The sequence below is a fragment of the Cervus elaphus genome, chromosome 9, assembly GCF_910594005.1.
Source record: "Cervus elaphus chromosome 9, mCerEla1.1, whole genome shotgun sequence".
In the NCBI taxonomy this organism is placed as follows: domain Eukaryota; kingdom Metazoa; phylum Chordata; class Mammalia; order Artiodactyla; family Cervidae; genus Cervus; species Cervus elaphus.
In genome coordinates, this window is record NC_057823.1 from 83,696,564 (window position 1) to 83,720,195 (window position 23,632).

Here is a 23,632-nt window from a genome sequence, read left to right on the forward strand (position 1 = left end):
TAAAATTTGGGGGTTTCAGCTGAAGCATTATGTACTGAAAAATTTATAGCTTTACACAACTGCAATAGAAAAGAAAAAAGTTTCAGGTCAAGGGCTTCAGATTCCACCTTAAGAACCTAGAAACTGAAGAGTATTTGAAAAGGAGAAGAAAGAATAAAAATCAGCACAGAAATCAATGAAGCAGAAATCAGAAACAATGACAAAATCAGTGAAAACAAAAGACAGTTTCATGAAAAGATCAATAAAATTGATAAACCTCTATCCAGGCTAATCTGATAAAAGATAAATTATTAATTAATAGGACTAACCATACCCATGTGTTGGATAGGATATAGAGCAACTGGAACTCTCTGTAACACACTGCTGGAGAGAATGTAAAATGGCACGATCACTTTGGAAACTGTTTGGTTGTTTATTAAATAAAAATGTAAACATTACCTACCATTTACCAGCCATTCCACTCTTAGGTGTTCACTCCAGAGAAATGAAGGCATATATCCATATAAAGACTTATGCATTAATATTCATAGCTGCTTTATTTGTAGTGGTCTAAAATGGAAACTCCCTAAATGTCCATCAACAGATGAATGGATAAAAAACTGGTATCTAGATGGAAATACGATTCAGCATAAAAAGGACTGAACTACTGCTATTCACAATAATGTGAATGAAGTTCAAACAAATGATGCATGAATGAAGCCAGATTTTTTTTAAGAGAACATAATAATGATTTTTTACATAAAATTCTAGAAAGTGCAGACTAATTTTCAGTGATGGAAAGTATACAGGTATTTGTGCACAAGGAAGAGGGATAGGGGAAGGATTACAAAGGGATAGTAGAAAACTTTCTGGGCAATGAACATTTTTATTATCTTAATTGTAGGGATGGTTTTATGGGTATACACACATGCAAAGCTGATCACTTGTGCACTTTGAACATGTCCTATTTATTATATGTTGATTGTGCCTTAATAAATATTAAAAATAATCACCCATAATTCCAACTGATATTAATTATGGTTGCATCTTATTGCATACTTATCCAAACATTTTAGTCAAATACAAATGCTTTTCATTTTTGCTGAAATGGAACCAAATTATATCGCCTTTTTAAAAGCAATTTTTTAAATTGAGTATATAATGGGCATCTTGTCATTTCATTAAATCCCCTTTTACATCATTTTAATACTTGCATGTTACATTATTATGTGTATCAAAGATATATATGATGAACTATGGACAGAGGTTCGTGACATTGTACAGGAGAAGGGATCAAGACCATCCCCAGGAAAAAGAATGCAAAAAAGCAAAATGGCTGTTTGAGGAGGCATTACAAATAGCTGTGAAAAGAAGAGAAGCCAAAAAGCACAGGAGAAAAGGAAAGATATTCCCATTTGAATGCAGAGTTCGAAAGAATAGCAAGGAGAGATAAGAAAGTCTTCCTCAGTGATCAGTGCAAAGAGGTAGAGGAAACAATAGAATGGGAAAGACTAGAAATCTCTTCAAGAAAATTAGAGATACCAAGGGTACATTACATGCAAAGATGGGCACAATAAAGGACAGAAATGGTATGGACCTAACAGAAGCAGAAGATATTAAGAAGAGGTGGCAAGAATACACAGAAGAACTGTACAAAAAAGATCTTCATGACCCAGATAATCACGATGGTGTGATCACTCACCTAGAGCCAGACATCCTGGAATGTGAAGTCAAGTGGGCCTTAGGATGCATCACTACAAACAAAGCTAGTGGAGGTGATGGAATTCCAGGTGAGCTATTTCAAATCCTAAAAGATGATGCTGTGAAAGTGCTGCACTCAATATGACAGCAAATTTGGAAAACTCAGCAATGGCCACAGGACTGGAAAAGGTCAGTTTTCATTCCAATCCCAAAGAAAGGCAATCCCAAAGAATGCTCAAACTACCGCACTATTGCACTCATCTCACATGCTAGTCAAGTAATGCTTAAAATTCTCCAATATCCGCTGGCTCATTGAAAAAGCAAGAGAGTTCCAGAAAAACATCTATTTCTGCTTTATTGACTATGCCAAAGCCTTTGACTGTGCGGATCACAATAAACTGTGGGAAATTCTGAAAGAGATGGGAATACCAGACCACCTGACCTGCCTCTTGAGAAACCTGCATGCAGGTCAGAAGCAACTGTTAGAACTGGACATGGAACAACAGACTGGTTCCAAATAGGAAAAGGAGTACATCAAGGCTGTATATTGTGACCCTGCTTGTTTAACTTATATGCAGAGTACATCATGAGAAATGCTGGGCTGGAAGAAGCACAAGCTGGAATCAAGATTGCTGGGAGAAATATCAATATTCTCAGATATGCAGATGACACCACCCTTATGGCAGAAAGTGAAGAGAAACTAAAAAGCCTCTTGATGAAAGTGAAAGAGGAGAGTGAAAAAGTTGGCTTAAAGCTCAACATTCAGAAAACTAAGATCATGGCATCCGGTCCCATCACTTCATGGCAAATAGATGGCAAAACAGTGGAAACAGTGTCAGACTTTATTTTGGGGGGGCTCCAAAATCACTGCAGATGGTGATTGCAGCCATGAAATTAAAAGATGCTTACTCCTTGGAGGGAAAGTTATGACCAACCTAGACAGCATATTTAAAAGCAGAGACATTACTTTGCCAACAAAGGTCCATCTAGTCAAGGCTATGGTTTTTCCAGTGGTCATATATGGATGTGAGAGTTGGACTATAAAGAAAGCTGAGTGCTGAAGTATTGATGCTTTTGAACTGTGGTGTTGAAGAAGACTCTTGAGAATCCCTTAGACTGCAAGGAGATCCAACCAGTCCATCCTAAAGGAGATCAGTCCTGGGTGTTCATTGGAAGGACTGATGTTGAAGCTGAAACTCCGATATTTTGGCCACCTCATGCAAAGAGTTGACTCACTAGAAAAGACCCTGATGCTGGGAAAGATTGACGCGAGGAGGAGAAGGAGACAACAGAGGATGAGATGGTTGGATGGCATCACCGACTCAATGGACATGAGTTTGGGTAAACTCCGGGAGTTGGCGATGGACAGGGAGGCCTGGTGTGCTGCGGTTCATGGGGTCTCAGAGTCAGACACGACTGAGCGACTGAACTGAACTGAAACCACCAAAGGCAGATAACCTTGAAGAAGATTCTTTTTTTAATAAGAGTGTCCCAAAACTGTTTTGGTGACTTTATATAGTGACTCTTATTAGGGCATCTTGCAGAGAACCTGTTCATGCTGAATGACAAGCACTTTTCTAGCTGTCCTTAAGGAGCATATATACAGTTCAAACTGTAAATTATCAAGGCCCAGGATGCCTTTGTTCTACTTCAAGGAGAAACCCTATGGGATGTGTAGAGTGTTGCTCTGCTCCTGAGCAGTCTTCCTTAATCAAAGGTTCGTAGGCATTGCACAGAGCATAGGGGCAATTATATCAAAATCTCAACTTCATAGGCAGTCAATACACTGTAAGGCATTTTGTATATGCTTAGATAATTTCCAATAATATGTCAGGGTAGAGAGGAAGGGAAATATTTTTGTAGTTCATTCAAAATTAAGTTTCCTACACTGTTCAGGCATGCACCAAAAATTCAGACTTGTGACTCATGGGAACATTCTGTTACATAATGTAATGTGTAAGCAAAGAAATAACTAATTCCCAATATATTTAGTATTAAATCAATCCTGTTCCATAGTGTAGGATAATAGGTTTAATTAACAATCAACTGAAATATTGATAATAACAGGAGTATAATTCAAGTTATAGTTCTACTTTAAAATCAAGAAGAGAACACAGGAATTCTTGTGTTACTAGGTTGAAACAAATGCTTTACTTTACTTCAGATGATACTTTTCTATTGCTATACTGTGTAGAAATAAGATTTTTCTTTTAAAGTGGGAAGCCTGACATTCGCGGTATGGCTGATGTGTCATTTCTGAATGACCCTTTGCTTTCCATCAGTCTGAGGTGGCAGTTGCTGGCCTAGGGCAAATCCATTACCGTTCAGAATTTATAATTATTATTCAGGAGTCACAGATTGTTCACTTCTTATCTTTAGCCTGGATATTGCAATACTGGTGCAGGCAGGGTGGACTGGGGTGAAGGGAAGCATTTTTTCAAAGAATGTACAGTAATTATAATCACATTTTGAGTGCAGACTCAGTCGCTCAGTCGCATCTGACTCTTTGTGACCTCATGAATCGGTAGCCCGCCAGCCTCCTCTGTCTGTGGAATCTCCAGGCTAGAACACTGGAGCAGGTTGCCACATCCAGGGGATCTTCCCTACCCAGGGGTCACACCCGCGTCTCCTGCGTCTCCTGCAGTGGCAGCTGGATTCTTTACCACTGTGCCTCTTGGGAAGTCCCAAGATCACATTTGCTTTATACCAATTACAATAAATTGTATTTTCTGTTAACATTTAGATCTCATATTCTTCAAGATATATCATTTTACCTTTGGGAAATTAATGTATTACCACTAATCATAACTATTAGACAAGCTAGGTTTCAGTTTTTGATATTCTAACAGTTTAAGGATACGGATATTCAGTGATGGTACAATGCTGTTTTCATTCTGCTCTCTGAAATAGTAACAGCATGTAATGAAATAAAGTTACAATAAGAGTGCAGATGATCAATGCCTTCTGTTTTCAAAAGAAAGGTTTTTAACTCCACACTGACATTTATTTTCCATTTCTCTGGTGCACTGGCTATTTGTTTAATAAAAGGAGACCTTTCCAGTGACAAGGACATTATCTTAATCATTAAAATAATTCCGGAAGCACCATCAATCAAGAGGTTTGCTTTCAAGTCATGATAATATAAATGAAGTTTTTTCTTTTTCTTTTAGTCTTAGAGTTTCAAGACTCAAAGCTTAGTACTTGCAATGTGGCCAAGAAGCTAGAAGAAATAAAATGATCTGCAGAGTTTGGAACAATGTGCCCAAAATAACAAAATTTTGCAGAACATAACATAATGTTTTGCATTTAGAAATAAATTGCTCAGATATGAACTGGGGAAGATATTGGACTTAATCAATGCAACTTCACAGGGCAAAATGAAAACACATGAATGGAAGTTAAAGAAGCCAATTTTGTGCAATGTCAGAAAGAACTTCTTGGTAAGTCCTCTAAAAGTGAAATGAATTGCCCTGTGAAATACCAGTGCTTTTTGCCGCTGCAGGTGTTGAAGCAGATCAACAAACATCTGTCAGTTATATTACACAAGGGATTCCTAGAGTGGGTGGAACACTGGAACCGATTAGGTCCTTTGAACTCTGATTCCCAATCTAACCTTTCGGGTCAGAACCCTTTAGGACATCAGATGGATAAACAATCTACTAAGAAGAAAGACATTTCAACAATTAAATACAGTATAAGAAATAGAAAAGTATGTAAGTAATGGTGATGCAAATAAAAAATTAAGGAAGAATTGAGAGAAAAGTGACAAATTCTAGCTAGCAGTACAATGTCAGATTGCCTAGAGGAGTCCTTATATTAAAGATTACAGTGGGTGTCATAATTCAGGTGGGAAGGATAATGTAGTACAGGATTCCTGCCTGAAAGGAGGGCCCAAGCAAAGAATTAGAGGAGTAGATAGAACTCCATGAATATCTGAGAAGAGAAGAGAAATATTCTGGAGCTTTTAATTCATCAGAATCTTTGTGATAAATCTGTATTTACTTTGGCTGTCAAGACCTGTCTTTCAGGGCCTTAAACAAATAGGTATAAGGTTGTAAAATACCGGACACACATCAAAAAGCATGAAATCATGCCATTTGAAGCAACATGGACTGATCTAGAGGTTATCATACTAAGTGAAGTGAGTCAGAAAGAGAAAGACAAATACCATATGATATCACTAATTTGCAGCATCTAAAATATAACATAAATGAACTTATCTACAAGACAGAAACAGGCTCACAGGCACAGAGAACAGACTTCTGGTTGCCAAGGGGGAAGGCAGGTGGGGGAGGGAAGGACTGGGAGTTTGGGTTTAGCAGATGCAAACTATTTTATGTTATACATAGGATGGATAAACAATGAGGTCCTACTATATAGTACATGGAACTATATTCAATATTGTGTGATAAACCACAAAGGAAAAGAATAGGAAAAAGAATACATATGGGTATAACTGATCATTTTGCTGTGTGTGTGTGTGTGTGTGTGTGTATGGTTTAAATCATCAACTTCTCAGTCATATTTATTTCTTCTTTGTAATCTAAAATAATATTATATAGTGATAAAGATAGGAGCCTCCCATATTGCTTCCAGAATTTTCTTAGATAGCAACAGGACTGCCCAGCATCTGAACACAGGCTGCGGGAACCTGGTCACCAGGTACTCTCTCTCTAGGCTTGAAGACTTTGCTCTCGGAGAAAGTAGGCTGAGTCCATGAGATCCACCCAGAATATGATCAAGCCAAACCACTGATTTTGGGCATTTTCCTAAAGTGAAAAGAGAAGCAAAATTTCCAACTAGCTAATTGTGCTGCTTGTTAGTCTATCTGAAGTCTTTTGTTTCTGGAAGCTTTTAATATTCTCTTTGTTTCTGTCAGCAGTTTTTCTGTACCATGCCTGGCTGTGAGTTTTTTTATTTCTTTATTTTCTGGTTTTTATCCTGTTGGGCTTTGTAGTGCTCCTTGAATCCCTGACAGGGATAGTCACAAGCTATTATTTCGAAAAGATTGTTTCTGCCCCATTTGCTGACCTCCTGCTGGGACACCAGTCTATACCCCATATACGTTTTACACTTTTCTTCCCTCCAGTATCTTTCATCCTTCTTTCTATAACGTCTCCATCTGGTTGTTTTTTCAGAACTACTTTACAGTTTATTAATCATCTCCTCAGTGTGTCTAAACTTTTTGTAAACTCATGTATTGAGTTCTTAATTTTGGTTATTACATTTTCTCAGTTCTAGAGTTTCTATTTGAATCATTTTTGGTAGTTTCAAGTTCTTTGCTAACATTCTTCAGACCCAATTTCTTAAAATAAACATAAAATCTTCATCTGATAACTCTGATATTTAGAGCTATTGATCCATTTCTACTGTCTTCATTTTTCTGGTCATTTGATCCTGTCAACTGGGGTGCTGGATTCACTGCTAGAGGAGAGATGAGGCTGGTAAGGGAAACTAGGGCTGGTCACTGAAGACCTTGCCAATCATATTAAATAACTTGGACTTAGTTTTCACAGTAATAGTGACTGAGGAGATTTAAGCAGGTAAGTTTTTTTCCGTTTACACTTTAGAAAGATGACTCTAGCTTTAAGGTGGGAGAATGCATTAGAAAGCAGTAAGACTAGAGATGCAGAGACCAATGGGTAAGGTTTACAGGAATGTAAGAAGAGAGGATGGCAATTAGATAAGGCTTGTACTAATGGAGATTTTAGTGGGCTTCCTTCATAGCTCAGTTGGTAAAGAGTCTGCCTGCACTGCAGGAGACCCAGGTTCAATTCCTGGGTCGGAAAGATCCCCTGGAGAAGGAAATGGCAATCCACTCCAGTATTCTTGCCTGGAAAATCCCATGGACAGAGGAGCCTGGAGGGCTACAGTCCATGGGGTCCCAAGAGTTGGACAACTTAGCAACTAAACCACCACCACCACCAATGAAGACTTTTAAAAAAGGGTGTATATATCCAAGAGATTTTTATGGGCTAGAGTCTACATGATGATTCCCATGTTTCTGTTTTTGAAAACTGAAAGAAGAAAAAATGATGCCATTTACTAAACTGGATAAAATTGAGGAAAGTTCAAATTTAGGAGAAAAAGAGTTGACTTGGGATTAGTGCAGTTGAGATGGTAGGCTGATTTCCTAGTTGTGAGATGTTGTGGTCTGGACACTCAGGAGAAAATTCTGGGCCAAATATACAGCTCTGGATGTCATCTGCACACAGGCAGCAGCAGTGTCGCACAGAGGAGCAGATGAAAGGGCACAGGGTGGAGGTGGAGGTCAGGGTGGGCACCTCGGGTGAAGCATCGGAGCACAGAGCTGCCATGAAGCATGTGGGCTCGAGGGAGCCTGGACCAGACCGCGATGGAGTCAGAAAGAAGTCTGTGGTAACCGGGGCAGCGCAGTGTCACAAAACTGAGGGTAGAGATCATGGCGAGGGGATCATGGTGACCAGAATGAAAGGCAACTAAGAAAACATACTGAAAACAAGCAAATCATCGGTGACCCTGGTGAGGAACGTTTCGGTGGAGTGAAGGGAGAAAGCAGGTTGTGGTGGGCGGAGGAGTGGACGGGGGAAGGGGTGGACAATGAGCCCAGGGAGTTCGTGAAGTCTGGCTCTGAGGAGGAGGAAGGTGGGCAGATAGGATGCGTGTGAGATTAGGGGAAGTTTTCTAATTTTAGATCAAAAAGATTTGAGCATGATCAAATGCCAATAGGAAGATATAACCAAAGTGGGAGAGGTTGAAGGATACAAGAGAAAAAAAAAAAAGCCTGCGTGCATCCTAAGTTGCTTCAGTCATGTCCAACTCTCTGCTCCTGGAATGACTGCCAGGCTCTTCTGTCCATGGGATTCTCCAGGCAAGAATACTGGAGTGGGTTGCCTTGTCCTCCTCCAGGGAATCTTCAAAAAAAATAGCCTAATTAATAGCAAATATGGGGGCTTCCCAGGTGGCGCTAATGGTGAAAAAAAAAACCACCCACCTACCAATGCAGGAGACCCAGGTTCAATCCCTGGTTTGGGAAGATCCCCTGGAGGAGGGCATGGCAACCCACTCCAGTATTCTTGCCTGGAGAACCCCATGGACAGAGGAGCCTGGTGGGCTACAGTCCATGGGGTTTCAAAGAGTTGGACACGACTGAAGAGACTTAGTATGCCGCACGCACGATAGCAAACATCTGAAAAGACTGGAGGATTCAGGATCTAGAGCTCAAGGGGCAAGTTCTGCCAGAGATGCTTAGAAGCTCAGGAGAGAGATCCTTTCCCATTTTTTCCTAACAGAAGGGAAAAGTCAGGGGCTAGTTTTGGTGGCAAGACAGGGAGAGAGTTCTTTCCAGATGGTTTCTCTTTTTAGTGCAAATTAGGGGGGCTTGGATATCTGCTGTAGAGAAAAAGCAAAAACTTTCAAGCAGTATGGTATAACAGCCACATAGCATTAATGATCCACCTGAAGTCAGATACCATGAAGTTGGTCAGTGGCTGCATTCTACAGGGTGATCTGAGTTTGCCCAGCAGTTCCCAGCAGTTTGGAGCAGTTGCAGAGGAAGTCGACTGTTAGATGTATCCTGAAAAAGGATTTGGGGCTGGTGGGTCCCTCTGCAGACAACAGGACAAGGCTAATGAGAACGTTGGCAAGTGTGATGGACAGTGGGGAAGAAAGTGAAGATGAAAGGGAACAAGTAGGTAGAAGGGACGTAGATGTCTGAAATGGAGGTTCCAGGACAATTTGATGAAACAGAGTCTGGGACTCCAAATTTCCTAGTTTGGGTGACTGGGATTTGATGATTATCAATTTATGTATAAGAAAACCAGTTTTCTTGAGACAGTCTTGGTTTATACCTGCTTTCCTGGAGTAATTGCTAAGGCACCCCATTTCACTTTCGAAAGTATCCTTGTAAAAAAAAAAAAAAGTATCCTTGTTTGTGTAATAAATTAAATGTCTTGGTATCTATATAGAGATTACATGGAACGGGCTTGGAAGAAGGGAGATAATTAGTTTAATTATGGACATGTTGAGTTCAAGGAATTTATAGGAAATTCAGGTTAAAAGATCAAGTAAACCAAACATTTGGGCAGATACAACCTATACTCACCCATAATACATAAATCAGTACAGTACTACATGACTTATAATGTAGTGATTATCTCAAGTGATACACTGCAGATAATAGATTAAATTCCTAGAAAATATTTGCATTGGATGCTTGAGGGCCTTTTCTTGGTATTAAAATGTGTGGTATTTGTGAGTGAAATGAAAAATATTAATCATGTGAGAAACAGTTTTAACACTGACCAATTTGTCAATCCGGTCTAACATGTGAATGGCCTGAGTTAAATTGTGTCATACCTCACAGCACCACAAGGTGGCAGCACACTACACAGTGATAAATAATTAACCAGGGAGAAGATTCCTATCAGATATTCTGCAGTTAGAACTTTTAAGAGTTTATAGCCACTGGACATTGTAAGTGCATGCATGTTAAGCCACATCAGCCGTGTCTGACTCTTTGCGACACTATGCATTGTGACCTGCCAGGCTCCTCTGTCCTTGGGATTCTCCTGGGAGAGGATTTCCATGGCCTCCTCCAGGGGGTCTTCTCTTCCCAGGGATTGAACCTGGGTTTCTTATGTCTCCTGCATGGGCAGGCGGGTTCTTTACCATTAGTGCCACTACATTATATAAATTTTTCTAAATGTATGCTTTTTAATTTAAAAGTAATTATTTGTTTTATTATTGTTGCCAATCTGAAGATGTGAAAATTAAAACATTTTATTTTGAAATATGTACATTATTTTTAAATATCTTAAACAGATTAAGACACATGTTGTCCCTATTCCCTGGTGGCTCAGTGGTAAAAAAAAAAATCCATCTGTAATTCAGGAAACACGGGTTCGATCCCTGAGTGGCAAAAGATCCCCTGTAGAAGAAAATGGCAACCCACTCCAGTATTCTTGCCTGGGAAATCCCATGATCAAGCCTGGTGGGCTACAAAAGTCCATGGGGTCATGAAAGAGTTGGACACAACTTAGTGACTTAACAACAAAACAAATGATCACAGATATACATTTATGGGCATTCTTAAGATAGCTATTAGTATATACAGCTTCCCTGGTGCCTCAGACGGTAAAGAATCCACCTACAAAGTGGGAGACCTGGGTTCGATCCCTGGCTCTGGGAAGATCCTCTGGAGGACAACATGGTAACCCACTCCAGTATTCTTGCCTGGAGAATCCCTATGGACAGAGGAGTCTGGCGGGCTACAGTCCATGGGGCCACAAAGAGTCGGACATGACTGAGTGACTAAGCACACACAGTATATCATACACGAGCTATAAATGTTTTATAAATTTGCATTTTGATTGGTATCTTGTAGTTAATTTCACTTACAGTATCTTTTTAATACATTTATCTCACTAGTGAACATACACTTAGTAACATCATTCATTGGCCTTTGGAAGGAAAGCGTTCAGAAATCTCATGAAGAAATTCTTGTTTGCCATATTCTAGCTATAGCAACACAAATGGAGGTAGGTATGGTTATCTGATTTAGCCAATGGATAGCACAGGATACCTGGTTAAATTTGAACTTTAGCTAAATGGCAAATAATCTCTTTAATATAAGTATGGTACCATACAATATTTGGGACATACATATACTAAAAATTAGTCAGCTCTTCGATATATTTTATGTGGCAACCCAAGTAGGGACCAATAGGAGGGAGAAGAAATGGGGGCTGGGGAGAAAGCAAGCTGCAGAGAAATCCAGGATTCTAGGCTCCAAATCTGACCTACTATTTAGAGCTCTTCAGGACCAAGGAAAAGAATTATAAATGGACTTGAACTAGGCTGCATTCTGTGGTGAACTCATTTATATGTTAAGCTAAACAACATGGGCTAGGGTTAATCAAGTACTCTGGTGAATTACCATCTACAGCACACATTGATTACTGATTTTCAAACAACAAAATACGACAACATATATTTAAAGCTAGTTCAGTTTTGGACAAAATTGAATAAATAACTGCAATTCAGACATTTTGGGGTCTTACCCACATTCAGGGTTATCATTATGAAAATCTGTCATTAGAGCATGAAGGCTCGGAAATGCCATTTTAATTTCGTTTAATCAACAAACATGCCTGGCACCTTCTGTGTGCAGAGGACTGACTTAGACTGTGAGTATAAGGATTAATAAGACACTGATGTAATTCATCTCGGTAGCCATTTATCGTTGATAAAATAAAAGTTAAAATCTTGTACAAATCATGGCAAAGTGATTCTTACCATTCCCCCCCCCCCACTCCCAGCCCCGGTTTTGGTCCCTGATCAATTGTTTCTCCCTTTGTTCCTCCCTAGAATGATCTCCTTTCTCTTCTGTGTGATTTTCAACTACCATTTTAATACTCAAGACTTCCAAATGTCTATTCCAGCCATGACTTCTCCACTGTGCCTAAGTATGTACATTTAACTGATGTGAGTTCTTGGCTGTCCCGTGAGTACTTCCTAAATTAGATTCATGGTTTTCTCCCAGAAAATTTTATTCTTCGTTTATTCCCAATCTTAGTCAATTGCAGTTCTCTTCCTGTTCTCCTCTGCCCTTCAGACATTCACACAATCCTCAACTTCTGTCCCCCATCCAATCAGAGTATCCTTACTAGATCATGTGTCTACTGTTCCATGTTCTTTCTAAACTCATTTCCTTCCTCTAGCCTCAATTGCCTTAAGTTAAAAATTTATTAAAATTATCAATTAATTTTATTTACATTATTTTATACCAATAATTATATTTTTAAATCTGAGAAGAGTTTATGATTTTAATGACATTAAGATTTAAGAATAAGACTGATAAGGAAACACAGGCACCTGGGGTTGGGAGGCGTTCAGATGTCTGAAATACAGACACTTGGAAGAGAAGGCAGGGAAACCCCTCAAGCTTCCCATTCAGCACAGGGCTAGGCAAGGATGGAAACAACTGGAAGCATTTATAGGACACCCACTGAATGTTCCACAGAAGACTCTTGAGAGTCCCTTGAGCTGTAAGGAGATCAAACCAGGCAATCCTAAAGGAAAGCAACCCTGAATATTCAATGGGAGGACTGATGCTGAAGCTGAAGCTCCAATACTTTGGCCACCTAATGTGAAAAACTGACTCACTGGAAAAGACCGCAATAGGAGAAGGAGGTGACAGAGGATGAGATGGCTGGATGGCATCACTGATGCAATGGACATGAGTCTGAGCAAACTCCGAGAGATAGTGAAGGACGGGGAAGCCTGGCATGCTGCAGTCCATGGGGTCACAAAGAGTCAGACACAAGTCAGTGACTGAACAACAACATAACAACAACAACACTGACCCTTAGGCGTTCACACCCTCCAGCGAGGTGAATACAGCAGGTCAGAGATCACATTCCTCTAGACTGCAGGGAAGAAGGGGAGGGAAACCAAGTCTTTCAATCTGGGTCAATAGTCCTAGCAATTTAAAAAGTGATGAACACATCTTTTTAAGACCAGCCCAGTATCTTACAGGAGCATCAGTGGTGGCATAATCAAAGAAATATAATCAAGGAAAACATAAATAAATCTGTAACAACTAATAACATGACTACCCTTATGCCCTATATCAACTATAAAATGCTGCTGCTGCTAAGTCGCTTCAGTTGTGTCTGACTCTTTGCGACCCCATAGATGGCAGCCCACCAGGCTCCCCCATCCCTGGGATTCTACAGGCAAGAACACAGGAGTGGGTTGCCATTTCCTTCTCCAATGCATGAAAGTGAAAGTGAAGTCACTCAGTCGTGTCCGACTCCTAGTGACCCCATGGACTGCAGCCCACCAGGCTCCGCCATCCGTGGGATTTTCCAGGCAAGAGTACTGGAGTGGGTTGCCATTGCCTTCTCCGAACTATAAAGTGGGAAATATTTAAACAAATGATTCTGATTGGTGTTACTTTTAAAAAGCCAAAGCAAATTTTCAGTTTATTTCCAATTACTTTTCCAGAACCTATAATCATCATTGATGTTGAAATTTCTCAAAACCCATTGGAAAGTATCTGAGCACACATTTCAGAAAGATGCTGGCTTTGATCCATTTTGTCAACATGATGGCTAATCCCTGTCCTTGTCTTATAGCCGATCCCGGTCTTCCTCCTTCAGTACTTTGACTCAGAGGAATTCTGGACGACATATGTGGATTCTCAAGGCTCTGTCTCTGTATTTGGGGTGACAGAAGGGCTCAAACAACAGAACATGAGAACATAGGTGTTTTACCTGTCCAGAGGCAGCCACCCAAGCATGCTATTAAAGGGCTGAGAGGACTCAAGCAGAGAGAACAGGAAGGTTCAAAAGGAGGGGTCATGATGCTCCTTGCAACGGGGGAGGGGAGCTTGTGTCCAGGCAAAGCACTGAGGGGAGGATGGAAGGACAGGTTGATCAGGCCAGGGGTTAACTGGACCCAAGATCCTGTGTGTTTCTAGAAACAGGCCTTGGGCGAGTCTCTCTGGCCTCACATATGGAATGGGGATAACAGAGATTGAAGACCGTGGAGGCCTAAATCGGCTTAATTACACACTGTGGTGTGAGGATGGGAAGGCCCCCAGATGCTTGAAATTCTTTCCACAGAAAACAAAACATTTACTTTACAGAGATAAAAGGCTTGAAATGTAAATGCATGAGTGAAACTCATTCACACTTGGTTGTAATCAGTCAGTCAAGAAATCAATAAACAGAGAAGTATCAGATTCCCTGGGGGTGGGGGGCAGAGAGGAAGGGTCTAAGTTTAGGAGGTAGCAGCTGGGTGGAAAGTTAGGATCAGTGCCCAGGAAAGAGACCTAGGAGACTAGGAAGGCCAACTTCACCTACTTGGCACATTTTACTTGTGATTCATGAGGTTTGTCCATCTGTCTTCTCCACCGGCTTGTGAACTCCTTGAGCCAATGACTCTGTAGCACCTAGCATTGAGCCTGGTGCAAACGGTAGGCACTAAATCATTCTGGGCTCATTTTAGTTCCAAACTGGTGGACAGCAACTGTGTGCAAATGAACTTTTGCTTTTCCTGCCCATCCAAAGAAACAGATTATTGGAACCCTTACTCTCCTGGGGTTCTGGGGTGTCAGAGCTGCCTTCTCAGGCCCATCTGTGCCCACACAACCAAGAAACAAAGCTCTCCCTCACTCAGCTGGGAGATGGCAAACGAGGGAAAATGATTTTAAAGATGCCTACTCAAAATTCTCCTAATAATGAAAACTATGAGGCGAGGACATTTTGGTTGCTTCTGTTGCTCAAAATATACATCAGGATCTTGCAGTGTTTTCTATTCATTATCCTCAGTGTGGAATTCTGATTTTTTTTAGTATCATTTTTCATGGTATAGATAGAGTGAAGAGGCTAGCACATGGAGCTAGCAATGTGCCTGGCAAATAGCAAGTGTTCAATAAATTTTTGTTGAATGAACAAATGAATGCATGAATGATCGATTGGGGGTGATCCCCAAATTCCAAACAATTGAGTCAAAAATGAGGAAAATCCACATCAAGTAGGTAGAGACTAAGCTGAAACATTATGCATAAAACTTTGTGAAAAGCTGAGGAAAATCTAGATTTACCATACAAATACTTGAATGTCATTAGCTTAATTGGATTTTATTTAATACAGTAAATGGAACTGGAATATAGTGACTAGAGTATAGGAACAAATCAAGTCAATTTTGCTCTCTTTGGGTTAAGCTAGGTTGAACAAAATGGGAAATTTCTGTTGCCCTTGCAAGGCTGGGACCTAGTAATTTTTCTAAGTTATTTGGAAAATTCTGAGTTTGTTTTGTTTGTTTTTGTTTTGCTTTGCTTTACAAATAACCTCCTGGCCCTCTAGCAATACCCCCATCTCAGATATCACTCCCCTATCTAGCTATAAAACAATTAATAGAAGCTCAAAATATTTGAGCAACATTTGCTATTTTAAACAAGTCCTGGTTTTAGTCTGAACATAGTTAAGAACTTTTCAGGCCCAGCGAGCCCCACTTCAGGTCTCCATTATCGGAAAAAGCCATTATGTGGAGCCACTGCGGTTCAGCCAAGAACCCAGTAGTATTAGCACATTTCAGAAAGCGTGGCTGATTCTCTCTCGTAGTTTGTTCTTATCTAGTACAGGTCACCTGAAATCATTAAAACTTCTTGTAACAGTTTTCCAATCCTTGACTAAATTTCCACTTTAAGGACCTCTGACTTTTTAGGTCTTAGAGAAGAAAATGGCAATCTCTCACTAGAATGAGTCTACGGTTCATGCTAAATCACAAGGATGATCGGATGAAATTGTTAACAGAATGCTGTGTTTCTGGTGGATAATAACTCATTGGACATAAAAATTAAGATAATATGCTTTATTTTACATGATTGTTGATGTTGATTCCAGCCATTACCTCCAATCAAGTCAGGCTATAATTTTGTGGCATTAATGAAGACAGACTTAATGAGCAGCTCTCCTTTCACAGTGTAGGTCTCATTGCCGTACACAAAACCAAAGTCCGCTAAACAGGAAACTTCCATTCCACACCAGCAGGCCTAACTCGATTTGTGGATTACACCTCCAGAGCTCAGCAAGCAACAAATTAATCATTTTTTTTTTTCCCCAACTGAGGCATTTTTTCCCTTCCAATCTGAATTTCAGAACTTGTCTTGATTAATGCTGATGTGCTGAACACTGTTGCCATTAAGTCATAGATCTTGCAAAGAGCCAGTTGGAGTAATAATTCATATATCTCCTGGAGCAAAGTTTTTCAAAAGTCTCCGTGCAATATTCTGATGGATCAAAATCCTATGATATCCTGATGCTTCTTTCCAACAGTGGCTTTCATTGTAATTGTTCTTAAAGATTTTTATCTATCATGTCAACTTAATAGAAACAATGTTCCTGCTTCAAAACTACATATGAATAACAGGTATAGATAAAATTGTTCTGCATGCTGATTATTAGTCCCTGAGAGCAATATTTTGTAAAGCTTACCTCACTACCCAAAAGCAACTTTTACCCTTATCCTTTTATATTTAATGAAAAAATATCTAAAGAATATGTGCTAGTATTTGTGTGCTAACCTTTTAAGCTAATTATTATTTATCCACTTAAAATTAGTAAATTTTCCATTTAGGAAAGTCATTCAAGATTCAGACTCTCCCCACTCTTTTTTTAAGCTAGGTCATGACATCTCTGCAGAAGACAAATCCTGTGTTAGCGACGAGTTGCTGTTGTTTAGCTGTTAAGTTATGTCTGACTCTTTCGTGATTAGAAGTAAGTTACTGTTATCCTGAAGGAGGCAGAAAGTTGATGATGTTACCCAGTAAAGAGTTTAATCAACTGTTAAGTGACGCCTTGATTTTTAAATTATACGAAAGTCACTTGCTGTATTTTCTATTCTGAGCACCTACCCCAAAGTCTGGCCTGCAGTTGGTGTTCAATGTCAACTGAATGCAACTCAGAATTTTTTAGGAAGAGGCTGGTGAGACAGCGTTCTTCAATTTGTCCACTAGGTGGCATACAGGGATCACTCTTCCCACATGGAACAGGCACAGACCCTCCCATTCATAGTGTAAATAAAGAGCTGCATTATTAATTTATACCATAGCATCCACTCTACACCTAATATTTGTTTAACCAGCTGTTTCCTGTAATCCTCCTTAAACACTATTGATTAAAATCCTAAGAACATTCAAGTTTCCATCCCTTCCCATTTTACCCCAATAACATATCGTTACCTTTACTTAACAGACTAAATACATTTAAATATCATAGGCTAAGTACTATGGTTACTGATAATGAACACAGGAGGTCGGAAAATTAACTGGAGGCAACGGAAGACTATAATACAAAGTATTTTCAAATTTGCTCTGCATTTCGCTGGAATTTTAACTGGCTGTGAATACCATTATTTTTAAAATGTAATCTGGAAAATAAAACATACATGGGGCAAAAGGAAATGAAAAGAAAACCAGTATTAGGGTGTTCCAAAAAAGGGAGTTATTTCCTGAATATGCCTCTTGTTCATCTTTACAAAGACCAGGGGCTGTGCTACCTTAAGAGTCAAAGCCTTCTTCAACTACTCAGAAAATACCAACATTCCACACCTAAGATGCTAAAAGGCAGGACTGTTTAGTAGACCATCTATTCATAAAGCATCTTCGTTCGCCGAATGTATTTATCCTGGATGTGTTACCGGCTCCCAAAGGAAGGAAAAGGAAGTGAAACCACTAGGGATATAATGAATTGATTCTTCTCTGTGAAAGTATCTTCAGTTCTTCTAAATTACAGTGTCAGTCATTCCTCTGAGATTCAGGGCCTAGCGGACAATAAATGGCTCACTTTATAAGAACACCATGTTCTCCTCTTGCTTGTTTCTGATAGAAAGCCCAGGCCCACTGAACACTCCCCTTTGGAATACTGGCCTCTGGGTACTTTCTCTTTGGAGACCAGTGGTCTGGAGGTTGTTGGTTTTCTCTTGCTCATTAAGTTATGTTTAAACAGAATTAGTTCTTATCTAGTTTTCCCATTTTTAATCTGTTTCCAGTTTTGTGAAGAGATTACTAAAACATATAGTCATTCTCTTAGCTTAAAAATTAAATTATCAAGAACAGATAGCCCCAAAGTGACTGAAGACTAAGGTTTAAATAAATGCCCAACCACCTTCGGCATACTTTCTGTTTTATTGAATGAAAGAAAAATTTCTTTATTCATAAAAATAATGGAACTGAACTTAAGACACATCAAACTAAAAGTTATCCAAAGAGAACGACTTGATGTATTTTTAATAAAACAATACTCCCATTTTATGATTCCATTAAAATATTGAAGTTGTTTAAGTGTGTGTAAAATGATGGCAAATTTAGTACACTGAAATAATCAAATAGAAATAGTTATCAGAAACTACGTTTGTAATGAATAAATATTACATTTCATGTAGAAATTAATTCTCAGGCTTTATTTCTTAAGAACCGTTAGCTTCCAAGAAGCCAGCCAGCATGTTTGATTTTATGACATCACACTGGAACGTGTACAAGAACACTTTCCATCCTAAAAACTCCCAAATTACTGGCCACTTTGTGTATTTTTCCAGAGATAAATGAAAATAAAATAACTTATTTTCAAAATAATAAACCATCTTATTTGGAACACAACAGTCATAGTCAATGGAAGAAAACAACTTCATTTCAACCCCAGAGAGTTCAGATTTACTTAGGATGGTAAACAGTCTCACACAAATCATTCATTTAAGCAACTTTTTAAAAGTAACCTTACCAACCATGACTTAAAAGGATTTTTTTCAGTGTATTAAAATTGCCCACCAACATCATTCTATATACAAAAAGCACCATAGTTCTGTGATCTTAATTTCACAATTAAGTTGAGAAGCCTGAACCAAAATCGGTAACATCTCAAAGACTGTCACTCTAACAGGTATTACCTATGTGATTACAATAACTTTCTTTTTCACATGAATTTACATAGTTTCTAAAAGAAAACTCATAAATCTGGAATGGATATTGCCACTCCTCAGCATTTCCTTCAGCCTATACTATCCTTTTTTTCAGGTGTTATAAAAATGCTTGTTGAAATTCAGATGGAAAAACTGCCACTTGGAAACCATGCATCCACCAGATTTATAGTAGCATCAGCAAAATCCGGGATACTGGACTTCATCCTCACCCCAGTCTAGAGTGAACTTGTTTACTGCAGAACAGTATTTTATCTGATAATAAGAGACTTAAAAAAAAAAAAGTTGAGATGCCATGTCAAACTCAAAAGAAAATTAAAACAAGAAAAGTTATTTTAATGTATACATATATCATGATATGTATGCCCTCTGAAATCTTAAAGGAACCAAGGCTTAACCCAAAGAGTAAAAAACATATATACATATATATATATATGGGATTTTTACCTTGTCCTAAAATCCAGAAGTTCAGATGCTCTCAAGTCCTGCTGAAGTTGGAGCCTGGAGATCAAGTGAAGCCAGGGCTCTTTCCCCTCACCTTAAGTTTGTCTCTGGGCAAGTGTGTGTGCGTGTGTGAGTGTGTGTGTGTGTGTGTGCGTGTGCCGCGCAGAATGTCTCTTTGTGGCGCTGGATGGCAGAGGTCCTGCTCCTGGGAAGAAGGAGGCACTTTCTCACCAAGAGCAGAAGAAAAGCAAAGCAGCGTCACCAGGAAAGTTCTCCTCCCAGATCCCCTAATTACAGCCTAACGTGCGCTTCATGCAAACTTCAGGGAGGAAGGGAGGGGCAGCTCTATGCCCAGACCTTGTGGAACAGCAGCCTCTTAGATGACTTTCCCTCTGCTCGGATCCCCGAGTTACCCGCTCAGGGGTTCAGGCAAAGCGCGAGCTACAGCCACAAGCCCCCATCACGGCACACCTCCTGGGTCTGTCCAGAGGGGATGGGGCAAGGGGCTGTGGAACGATCGGGGGGCAGCGGGGTGAGGCAGGCAAACCAGGACAGTGAGTTTTCACTTTGTTTCTTAGCCTCTGCTTAAAATGAAGATCCAAAAGTAGGACAGGTCGTCGCTTTCCCGGCTCCCTTCCCCCAAGGTATATTCCAGGGTAATCAGGTAGAAAGGTAATTATGACCACAGCGGGAAAAGCTTCCAAAATGTAAGGGGCCGTTTCACCCACACGGCCAGAAGTATGCTTTCTTGTTTACTGGACGCAATATTGATACTGAGTTTGATTCTCCTTTAACAAACAACTGCTATTGTATCCTTGGATGACAAAGCTCAAAGAACCTGGGTTTATTTATAGAGTGAAGAATGCGAGGGGCAGACAGGATGGGTGGAGTTGGCTTATGGATCCATACCCAGGATTAGAACCAGATGGGTACAGAGCGCGCGCGCACACACATGGAGACAGGCGCGCGCGCGCGCGCAAGCACCCCTAAAATAACCGCTGGGGAAGATGCTAGGACACGCGGGAAAACGCCTCCTGAACAAACAGACATTTATTTATAACTTCTGGGACAGTATATAGGTCCATTGATTCCCGCCTTGAGTAACCAAGGGTTTTGGAGAGGAAACGGCTTCATATTTCAATAACAGAGCCACCTTTGATGGAGCCTAGGAGAGGGGAAAAAAAGAAACACACCGCAGGAAGCAAACGGCTGTTGCAGCCGCCGGGAGGAGGGAGCGGGGCTGGCCCGGGGATGAGGACAAGCAAACAAGCCCGAGAGGCCCCTGGCCAGGGAGGAGGCGAGACGCAGGCCATTTCGCTTGAGAGCTTGGGGTGCCAGGGCACCCGGGGCGCTGGGCGCTCGGAGGCGTCCCGGGATCGCGGCTGCGCGCCCCTCTCTCGCCCGCGGGCTTAGGAGGCGCGGGCGGAGCTGCGGGCTCTTCACGACAGCTGGCGCTCAACGGGTGCAAGGAAGGGCAGAGGGTCTGGAAAGCCCGAGGACTGATGGAGCAGAGGGATTGGTGGGGCGGGGGAATTGGGGAGAGATAAGCCAGTGAGATGGGGGCATCGACGGGACAGGGCTCAGGTGAGCCACGGGGACCAGTGGCAGGGACGCCCGTGGAGTTGGCGCGGCGGGGGACAGGGCACGAGCAGGGCATCGCGCGCTGTCGGAGCCGCTCCCGAGGCGGCGAGCGGCGCTATTGTCTTGGAGATAAACCCTAAGCAGGGTTGGCTGCTTCCTCTTACAAGAGAGGCGGGAAAGAGGTCTTAAAAAGAAGATAATGAGGCTTCGTTCCAGCTTTTCCCCCTCGCTGTATTTCACCGGTTCCTGCCCCCAGGTTCACCCTTGCCATTCGGGTCTTCGGGTAAATTTAATATGTGCCTCTTGGAAAGATTTTATTCCGCAGCCAAACTAAACACCCAGAAAGTCTCATAAAGGAAGACTAGTTATATTCGCCACGAAATAATTAAAAACGAGTCCTCCAACAGACAACTCAACACCTTTCTTGTCATTTCAAAACCTGGGCACGGGCGCCCCCTTTTCAGTTCTGTTTGTCCTCACCGGGAACAGGCCGCTCAGGACTTAACAATTTTATATCATTGATTTCGTGGCTATTCGAGACAGCTGTTCTGCTGTAGGTCCCACATTAACTGCCAATAAAAATAAGATACATCTCTGCCTTTCAGCTGTGAAAAGAGTTTTTATACTGTTTCTTGTAAGTGTTCAGGATGGTATGCACTTTGAGGAACATAAAGGATTTGGACTGTAAAGCAAATGTACCGCTATGAAATCATATAAATATGTTTGAATACTGATCTTATTCCCTCAGTTTAAACACCTAATTTCTGGGAGTTGCCTGAGCAGTAAGTCAGACCAGCTGGTTCATCCCTAGCACTTGTTCTTTATTTTGCAGTCTTCTCCATCCATATATAGGTATTCCAGCACAGCATTAAGAGAACGTAATGTGTCCTCTTGAGAAATTGCTTATCAGCTACCAAAAAACCACCCATTATGCAATTTAGTCACTCCACAGTGAGTTAGAATTTTGTCTTTTTTCAGTTTCAGGCAAAACCCTACCATCTGAGCTAGGCTTTCAAAGTTATCTCATCAATCCTTCCCCATCCCTAGCTCCTGTCTCCTCAGATAGGCTAGTTACTAGTGTGGTCAGTAAGATGGCTGTTCTTCTGCTTTCTGTGCATCCCCTGCTGGACCAGACTCTTCTTTACTTAAACCCTACTCACTTGAGAAATCCTCCTACAAATTTGCCTCTAGCTCCAGCAAGTGATTGTTCTAATCTTTGGATCAGAATATCTCCACCAGGAGAGCTTATTAAAGGGGTAGTGAGGGGTAGTGTCTCTGCTGGTTTCCCTGGTAACTAATGAGCCAACCTGATTTCAATTCCTCCTGTAAAACTAGTGACCTCCCCTTCCCTCCTCCGATCTTGGAGTGAAGACCATCCCCATGTCCTGCCTGCTGCCCGCTGCAACCCAGGACCTTGCTTCTGACATGTAAGATTCTCCCCAGCCATTAAACTGCTGATATCTCTGGCGCTGACTCCAGGCTCTTGTTTAGGTCAAGGCTTGGTATGGACAAGACTTGTAGGCCTGTGGGGTGCAACCCCAAACTAGCTCTTGTTAAAAGATGCCCCGTACAGCGTTTTTAATCGCAAGTACTTAAACCTGTTGAGTTGTTGTTTAGTCGCTAGGACGTGTCTGACTCTTTGCGACCCCATGGACTGTAGCCCACCAGGTCCATGGGATTCTCCAGGTAAGAATACTGGAGTGGGTTGCCATTTCTTCCTCCGGGGGATCTTCCCAACCCAGGGATTGAACCTGCGTCTCCTGCATTGCAGGTGGATTCTTTACCACTAAGTCACCAGGAAGCCTAGAAAAATATTAGAAGATCCAAATGTCTTTTCAAGGAAACTCACACCAAAGTTACTGTGTGTGAAGATTCTTTCTAATTATTAACATCAATAATTCATGTGGAAATGTTACCAAATCCTCATTTATGTGCCCCAGGCATGATGAGGCCAAAAAACACTGGGGTTTGGAGCAGAGAAGGTTTTATTGCAGGGCCAAGCCAGGAGAATAGGCGGCTCATGTTCAAAACCCCCAAAGTCCCTGATGGTTTTCAGGGAGAAGTTTTTATAGGCAAAATTTGGAGTGGGGGGCTGCAAGCTGTGTGACTTTTTGCTGGTTGGTTGGTGGTGAGGTGACAGGGCTTTGCTTCCTGAAGTCTGGTGGTCTCCCTAAAGTTCCCATCCTCTGCCTTGCTGAAGGCCTTAGTTCCTAAAGAAGAATCAAAGACAATGTTATGCATATTGCTTGGGGGGTTGGGAACTGGGCCTCTGCACTATTGCTTCTTGACTCTTCCTCCCATGTTTCTGCATTCCCTCATTCCCTGATTAGCTATTGTTTGAATCTGCCCTTTGGAACTCAGGTTAAGATCCAGGAGGCTAAATGAAACCTATTTCCTACAAACAAACAAGAAACTGGGGACAGGGAAAGGATTTGTACCCAGGAGGACCGCCCCCCCCTCCCCC

At 41.0% G+C, this 23,632-nt stretch overlaps 1 protein-coding gene across 1 annotated transcript in view; it reads right to left on the reverse strand.

The window, feature by feature from the left end:
- The window catches only part of HAPLN1 (hyaluronan and proteoglycan link protein 1), a 76,972-nt gene extending 56,964 nt beyond the window's left edge, over window positions 1-20,008 (reverse strand). The window contains exon 1 of the mRNA XM_043913547.1: window positions 19,591-20,008. The gene's annotated coding sequence lies outside the window, so the exon portion shown is untranslated. The remainder of the gene's footprint in view (window positions 1-19,590) is intronic.
- Window positions 20,009-23,632: the final 3,624 nt, after the last annotated feature.